The sequence below is a fragment of the Salvelinus fontinalis genome, chromosome 26 (genome assembly GCF_029448725.1).
Source record: "Salvelinus fontinalis isolate EN_2023a chromosome 26, ASM2944872v1, whole genome shotgun sequence".
NCBI classification, from domain to species: domain Eukaryota; kingdom Metazoa; phylum Chordata; class Actinopteri; order Salmoniformes; family Salmonidae; genus Salvelinus; species Salvelinus fontinalis.
Window position 1 is genome coordinate 6,233,853 of NC_074690.1, and position 7,392 is coordinate 6,241,244.

At 45.9% G+C, this 7,392-nt stretch overlaps 1 protein-coding gene across 2 annotated transcripts in view; it reads left to right on the forward strand.

The window, feature by feature from the left end:
• The first annotated feature begins 4,783 nt into the window (after positions 1-4,783).
• The window catches only part of them6 (thioesterase superfamily member 6), a 27,467-nt gene continuing 24,858 nt past the window's right edge, over positions 4,784-7,392 (forward strand). For both annotated transcript variants that reach the window (XM_055882422.1, XM_055882421.1), the window contains exon 1: positions 4,784-4,868. The gene's annotated coding sequence lies outside the window, so the exon portion shown is untranslated. The remainder of the gene's footprint in view (positions 4,869-7,392) is intronic.

Genomic DNA, 7,392 nt, shown 5'->3' on the forward strand with positions numbered 1-7,392 from the left:
ATGTTGATGTACTGGTTAAACAAGCACTAAGTAGTGGGGATGTTGATGTACTGGATAAACAAGCACTAAGTAGTGGGGATGTTGATGTACTGGATAAACAAGCACTAAGTAGTGGGGATGTTGATGTACTGGCTAAACAAGCACTAAGTAGTGGGGGATGTTGATGTACTGGTTAAACAAGCACTAAGTAGTGGGGATGTTGATGTACTGGCTAAACAAGCACTAAGTAGTGGGGATGTTGATGTACTGGATAAACAAGCACTAAGTAGATGGGATGTTGATGTACTGGCTAAACAAGCACTAAGTAGTGGGGATGTTGATGTACTGGTTAAACAAGCACTAAGTAGTGGGGATGTACTGGCTAAACAAGCACTAAGTAGTGGGGATGTTGATGTACTGGCTAAACAAGCACTAAGTAGTGGGGATGTTGATGTACTGGATAAACAAGCACTAAGTAGTGGGGATGTTGATGTACTGGTTAAACAAGCACTAAGTAGTGGGGATGTTGATGTACTGGCTAAACAAGCACTAAGTAGTGGGGATGTTGATGTACTGGATAAACAAGCACTAAGTAGATGGGATGTTGATGTACTGGCTAAACAAGCACTAAGTAGTGGGGATGTTGATGTACTGGTTAAACAAGCACTAAGTAGTGGGGATGTACTGGCTAAACAAGCACTAAGTAGTGGGGATGTTGATGTACTGGCTAAACAAGCACTAAGTAGTGGGGATGTTGATGTACTGGATAAACAAGCACTAAGTAGTGGGGATGTTGATGTACTGGTTAAACAAGCACTAAGTAGTGGGGATGTTGATGTACTGGATAAACAAGCACTAAGTAGTGGGGATGTTGATGTACTGGCTAAACAAGCACTAAGTAGTGGGGATGTTGATGTACTGGTTAAACAAGCACTAAGTAGTGGGGATGTACTGGCTAAACAAGCACTAAGTAGTGGGGATGTTGATGTACTGGGTTAACAAGGACTAAGTAGTGGGGATGTTGATGTACTGGGTTAACAAGCACTAAGTAGTGGGGATGTTGATGTACTGGTTAAACAAGCACTAAGTAGTGGGGATGTTGATGTACTGGATAAACAAGCACTAAGTAGTGGGGATGTTGATGTACTGGCTAAACAAGCACTAAGTAGTGGGGATGTTGATGTACTGACTAAACAAGCACTAAGTAGTGGGAATGTTGATGTACTGGCTAAACAAGCACTAAGTAGTGGGGATGTTGATGTACTGGGTTAACAAGCACTAAGTAGTGGGGATGTTGATGTACTGGCTAAACAAGCACTAAGTAGTGGGGATGTTGATGTACTGGTTAAACAAGCACTAAGTAGTGGGGATGTTGATGTACTGGCTAAACAAGCACTAAGTAGTGGGAATGTTGATGTACTGGCTAAACAAGCACTAAGTAGTGGGGATGTTGATGTACTGGGTTAACAAGCACTAAGTAGTGGGGATGTTGATGTACTGGCTAAACAAGCACTAAGTAGTGGGGATGTTGATGTACTGGTTAAACAAGCACTAAGTAGTGGGGATGTTGATGTACTGGCTAAACAAGCACTAAGTAGTGGGGATGTTGATGTACTGGCTAAACAAGCACTAAGTAGTGGGGATGTTGATGTACTGGGTTAACAAGCACTAAGTAGTGGGGATGTTGATGTACTGGGTTAACAAGCACTAAGTAGTGGGGATGTTGATGTACTGGCTGAACAAGCACTAAGTAGTGGGGATGTTGATGTACTGGGTTAACAAGCATTAAGTAGTGGGGATGTTGATGTACTGGTTAAACAAGCACTAAGTAGTGGGGATGTTGATGTACTGGGTTAACAAGCACTAAGTAGTGGGGATGTTGATGTACTGGCTAAACAAGCACTAAGTAGTGGGGATGTTGATGTACTGGTTAAACAAGCACTAAGTAGTGGGGATGTTGATGTACTGGGCTAACAAGCACTAAGTAGTGGGGATGTTGATGTACTGGTTAAACAAGCACTAAGTAGTGGGGATGTTGATGTACTGGCTAAACAAGCACTAAGTAGTGGGGATGTTGATGTACTGGCTAAACAAGCACTAAGTAGTGGGGGATGTTGATGTACTGGCTAAACAAGCACTAAGTAGTGGGGATGTTGATGTACTGGCTAAACAAGCACTAAGTAGTGGGGATGTTGATGTACTGACTAAACTAGCACTAAGTAGTGGGGGATGTTGATGTACTGGCTAAACAAGCACTAAGTAGTGGGGATGTTGATGTACTGACTAAACAAGCACTAAGTAGTGGGGGATGTTGATGTACTGGATAAACAACCACTAAGTAGTGGGGATGTTGATGTACTGGCTAAACAAGCACTAAGTAGTGGGGATGTTGATGTAATAGTTTCAATGAGCAAGGTAGAGGCTAAAAGCCTGATATGGACAGTGATGGTGTAGAAATGGCAGGAGCAGTGGAATAGAGATACTAAGGGAAGGCATTTTTTTAAAGTACAGAGGAAAGTTCTGGAGGGGAGAATGGCAGGAAGGGACAGAAGAGAGGAGGCTATATTTACAAGATGAAGGGTGGGGCACAGCCAGTAGATGAAGACTGGGACACAGCCAGTAGATGAAGACTGGGACACAGCCAGTAGATGAAGGCTGGGACACAGCCAGTAGATGAAGACTGGGACACAGCCAGTAGATGAAGGGTGGGACACAGCCAGTAGAGGAAGACTGGGACACAGCCAGTAGATGAAGACTGGGACACAGCCAGTAGATGAAGACTGGGACACAGCCAGTAGATGAAGACTGGGACACAGCCAGTAGATGAAGACTGGGACACAGCCAGTAGATGAAGACTGGGACACAGCCAGTAGATGAAGACTGGGACACAGCCAGTAGATGAAGACTGGGACACAGCCAGTAGATGAAGACTGGGACACAGCCAGTAGATGAAGGCTGGGACACAGCCAGTAGATGAAGGCTGGGACACAGCCAGTAGATGAAGGCTGGGACACAGCCAGTAGATGAAGGCTGGGACACAGCCAGTAGATGAAGGCTGGGACACAGCCAGTAGATGAAGGGTGGGACACAGCCAGTAAATGAAGGGTGGGACACAGCCAGTAGATGAAGGCTGGGACACAGCCAGTAGATGAAGGCTGGGACACAGCCAGTAGATGAAGGCTGGGACACAGCCAGTAGATGAAGGCTGGGACACAGCCAGTAGATGAAGGCTGGGACACAGCCAGTAGATGAAGACTGGGACACAGCCAGTAGATGAAGGGTGGGACACAGCCAGTAGATGAAGGGTGGGACACATCCAGTAGACAGCCAGTAGATGAAGACTGGGACACAGCCAGTAGATGAAGGCTGGGACACAGACAGTAGATGAAGGCTGGGACACAGCCAGTAGATGAAGGGTGGGACACAGCCAGTAGATGAAGGGTGGGACACAGCCAGTAGATGAAGGGTGGGACACAGCCAGTAGATGAAGACTGGGACACAGCCAGTAGATGAAGACTGGGACACAGCCAGTAGATGAAGGGTGGGACACAGCCAGTAGATGAAGGGTGGGACACAGCCAGTAGATGAAGACTGGGACACAGCCAGTAGATGAAGACTGGGACACAGCCAGTAGATGAAGACTGGGACACAGCCAGTAGATGAAGACTGGGACACAGCCAGTAGATGAAGACTGGGACACAGCCAGTAGATGAAGACTGGGACACAGCCAGTAGATGAAGACTGGGACACAGCCAGTACACAGCCAGTAGATGAAGGCTGGGACACAGCCAGTAGATGAAGGGTGGGACACAGCCAGTAGATGAAGACTGGGACACAGCCAGTAGATGAAGGCTGGGACACAGCCAGTAGATGAAGACTGGGACACAGCCAGTAGATGAAGACTGGGACACAGCCAGTAGATGAAGGGTGGGACACAGCCAGTAGATGAAGGCTGGGACACAGCCAGTAGATTAAGACTGGGACACAGCCAGTAGATGAAGACTGGGACACAGCCAGTAGATGAAGGCTGGGACACAGCCAGTAGATTAAGACTGGGACACAGCCAGTAGATGAAGACTGGGACACAGCCAGTAGATGAAGGCTGGGACACAGCCAGTAGATGAAGGCTGGGACACAGCCAGTAGATGAAGACTGGGACACAGCCAGTAGATGAAGACTGGGACACAGCCAGTAGATGAAGGCTGGGACACAGCCAGTAGACAGCCAGTAGATGAAGACTGGGACACAGCCAGTAGATGAAGACTGGGACACAGCCAGTAGATGAAGGCTGGGACACAGCCAGTAGATGAAGACTGGGACACAGCCAGTAGATGAAGACTGGGACACAGCCAGTAGATGAAGACTGGGACACAGCCAGTAGATTAAGGCTGGGACACAGCCAGTAGATTAAGGCTGGGACACAGCCAGTAGATTAAGGCTGGGACACAGCCAGTAGATTAAGGCTGGGACACAGCCAGTTGAACAAGACCTTAAATATGATGGGAAAGCATCCAAAAGGAAGATGTGATTATTGACAGGAAACAGAGACAGTGGAGCATGTATTGCTACAGTGTGGGCAGTATCAGAGGGAAAGAGAGAGGCTGAGATCTAGTATGAGGGAGAAGAGGGATACAGGAAATTAGTTTAAAGAGTATATTGACTAGAACGTCATTAGATAGAGTCGCAAATATTTTATCTTTTTTAAGAGCAACGGGGCTGGCAGGTAGGATTTAGTTTCTCCCTGTCTCTGGCCCACACTCCAGTACAGTAGGTGGCGGAAATACACCATAACGTTGGATGCCAACCGCTGATAAACCCCACCGAAGAAGAAGGAATTCTGCTTCGAAATAAACTGCTTCGACGCAGACCTCGGAGCTCCGGTATCAAAGGTAACATAACTATTTTAAAACGTAGAATAGTTTTTACTTGACTTGGGAAGTTGTGAATTCCATACGAGACTGGTTTCTTGCTCGAGGGAGAGTGACCGCTTCACAGATTAGTTTGATAGATATCTGCTCTTCAAATCTATTTCTGTAATTGTTTGGCAGCAGAACTGCAGCCCGGAGTTTCAGGGCAAGAAGTTGAACGCGCACTGCTGATTTCGGCCAACAAGTTTCTGATCAAAACAGTCATGTTAGTTTGTTACAACTTAACTTGAACGTTGGTCTGCGCTGTCCACTGTGTTCATGTAATGTCGAAGTTTGCCTAAAAATGTTTTAATATCTAATTCAGATTTAAGACTCTAACATCCACTGTGCCACCTACGGAGGGGAGGCTAATCTACATGTGCCACACAAACAATTTAAATACAAACTTGAGTATACAAAACATTAGTAACACCTGCTCTTTCCATGACCAGCCTGACTAGGTAAAACCTATGATCCCTTATTGATGTCACTTGTTAAATCCACTTCAATCAGTGTAGATCTAATGTAGATCTCTATCTAATGACGTTCTAGGCCTCCCGGGTGGAGCAGTGGTCTAGGGCACTGCATCGCAGTGCTAGCTGCGCCACCAGAGTCTCTGGGTTCGCGCCCAGGCTGGGCTGGGTTCGCGCCCAGGCTCTGTCGCAGCCGGCCGCAACCGGGAGGTCCGTGGGGCGACGCACAATTGGCATAGCATCGTCCGGGTTAGGGAGGGTTTGGCCGGTAGGGATATCCTTGTCTCAGTATGTAAAATGTAATAAAATGTATGCACTCTACTGTAAGTCGCTCTGGATAAGAGCGTCTGCTAAATGACTAAAATGTAAATGTAAATGTAGATGAAGGGGAGGAGACGGGGTTATAGAAGGATTTTAAAGTTTTGAGACATGGATTGTGTATGTGTGGCATTAAGGGTGAATGGGCAAGACAATAGTCTGAATGACTCAAAGCAGGTAGAAAGTGTGTAGAAATGATAACTTTTTTTTAAATTTAACCTCTGAACTATTTTTCTTCAATCAGTTAATAGCAGCACTATTTAGCGGATTTGGTAGATTTGTGGTCTCAAACCAGTGCGCTCAACATTCAAGTATATGGGCGAAACTGAATTATTGACAATGAAATAGGTGGAATCGTTGTTCCCTTGTCATGTAATTGGTACTTTTACTATCAATCTAGCTTTCCACATAGCATTTTGCTTTCCACCCCCCCCCCCCCCCGAACCCCCCAGAAATGGATCGCTACAGACAACCTGGTTCAATTTGGGTCCGAGGAAAAGCCAGTTGAGAACCACTGTATTAGACTAGCCCAATACTGGCCTACAGGAGCGTAACGTTACTCCGTCCAGTCCAAGAACCGTAGTTAACTACATGTTCCGTTTAAAGACCAATCGGCTCTGGAAACAGACAAAGACTACATCCTAAACGTGAATCGATTCTCAATTGCGGTACGGTTCTAGAAGCAAAAAAATCTATTTTCTTATCACATCAAAATAATTTCACAAATGCAAAATACACTCTTACCGGTTTTCTCACTGTTGGAGCCAGCAGTATTTTTGTGTGACAACACGTTGGTGGCATCATTCTCCTGTTGACGCAGGTGTTAGGAGACGCAGATAGAGTGGACTACCGATGCCAATGACCTGTCTTCCATTAACACCTCTCATATGGAGATATGTCCGTGTTGGAACACTAACCCTAACCATATGAATGTGGGTCTGACCCAGAGTCAGATTAACTCTGATACTATGGCTCGTGAAACTTCCTCTAACTTCCTTTATACACAGAGACATAAAAAATGGTATCCACAAGTTCATCTGACTCTGGGTCAGTAGATAAAGGGCCTCATCTGACTCTGGGTCAGTAGATAAAGGGCCTCATTGCCAAACGGCCGACGTATCCCTTTAAGATACTATTAAAATACTACTCACTTATAGGAATTGGTCAAAAGTTGCTAGCTATCCCATAAACACATTGTCTAAAAACACATTTTAAATTTTCTTCTGTGGTTTTGGTAACTTGTTCTTTGATGGACTCTGGCCGGACTGAAGAAGACGGGCCTTTCATCAACTAGATTTTCTCACCTCCTGCATCCTCTCTCGTCCTCCATTTGAAAAAGGTCAAAGTTTGTCTCAGAGAGTCGGTGAAGAGGGTGAACATTGATGGCAATGTGCTTGAAATGAGACGGTCCTTCTCCATTCGATCATCATTAGGTTAAGGTCGTCTACAGGGGTGCGTCCCAGAATGCATTACGTTTACAGGGGTGCGTCCTAGAATGCATTACGTTTACAGGGGTGCGTCCCAGAATGCATTACGTTTACAGGGGTGCGTCCCAGAATGCATTACGTTTACAGGGGTGTGTCCCAGAATGCATTACGTTTACAGGGGTGCGTCCCAGAATGCATTACGTTTACAGGGGGGCATCCCAGAATGCATTGTGTGCAAAGCAGTGGACATGTATTGCACGTTGTCTCAGGAAGGAATGTCTGGATTGG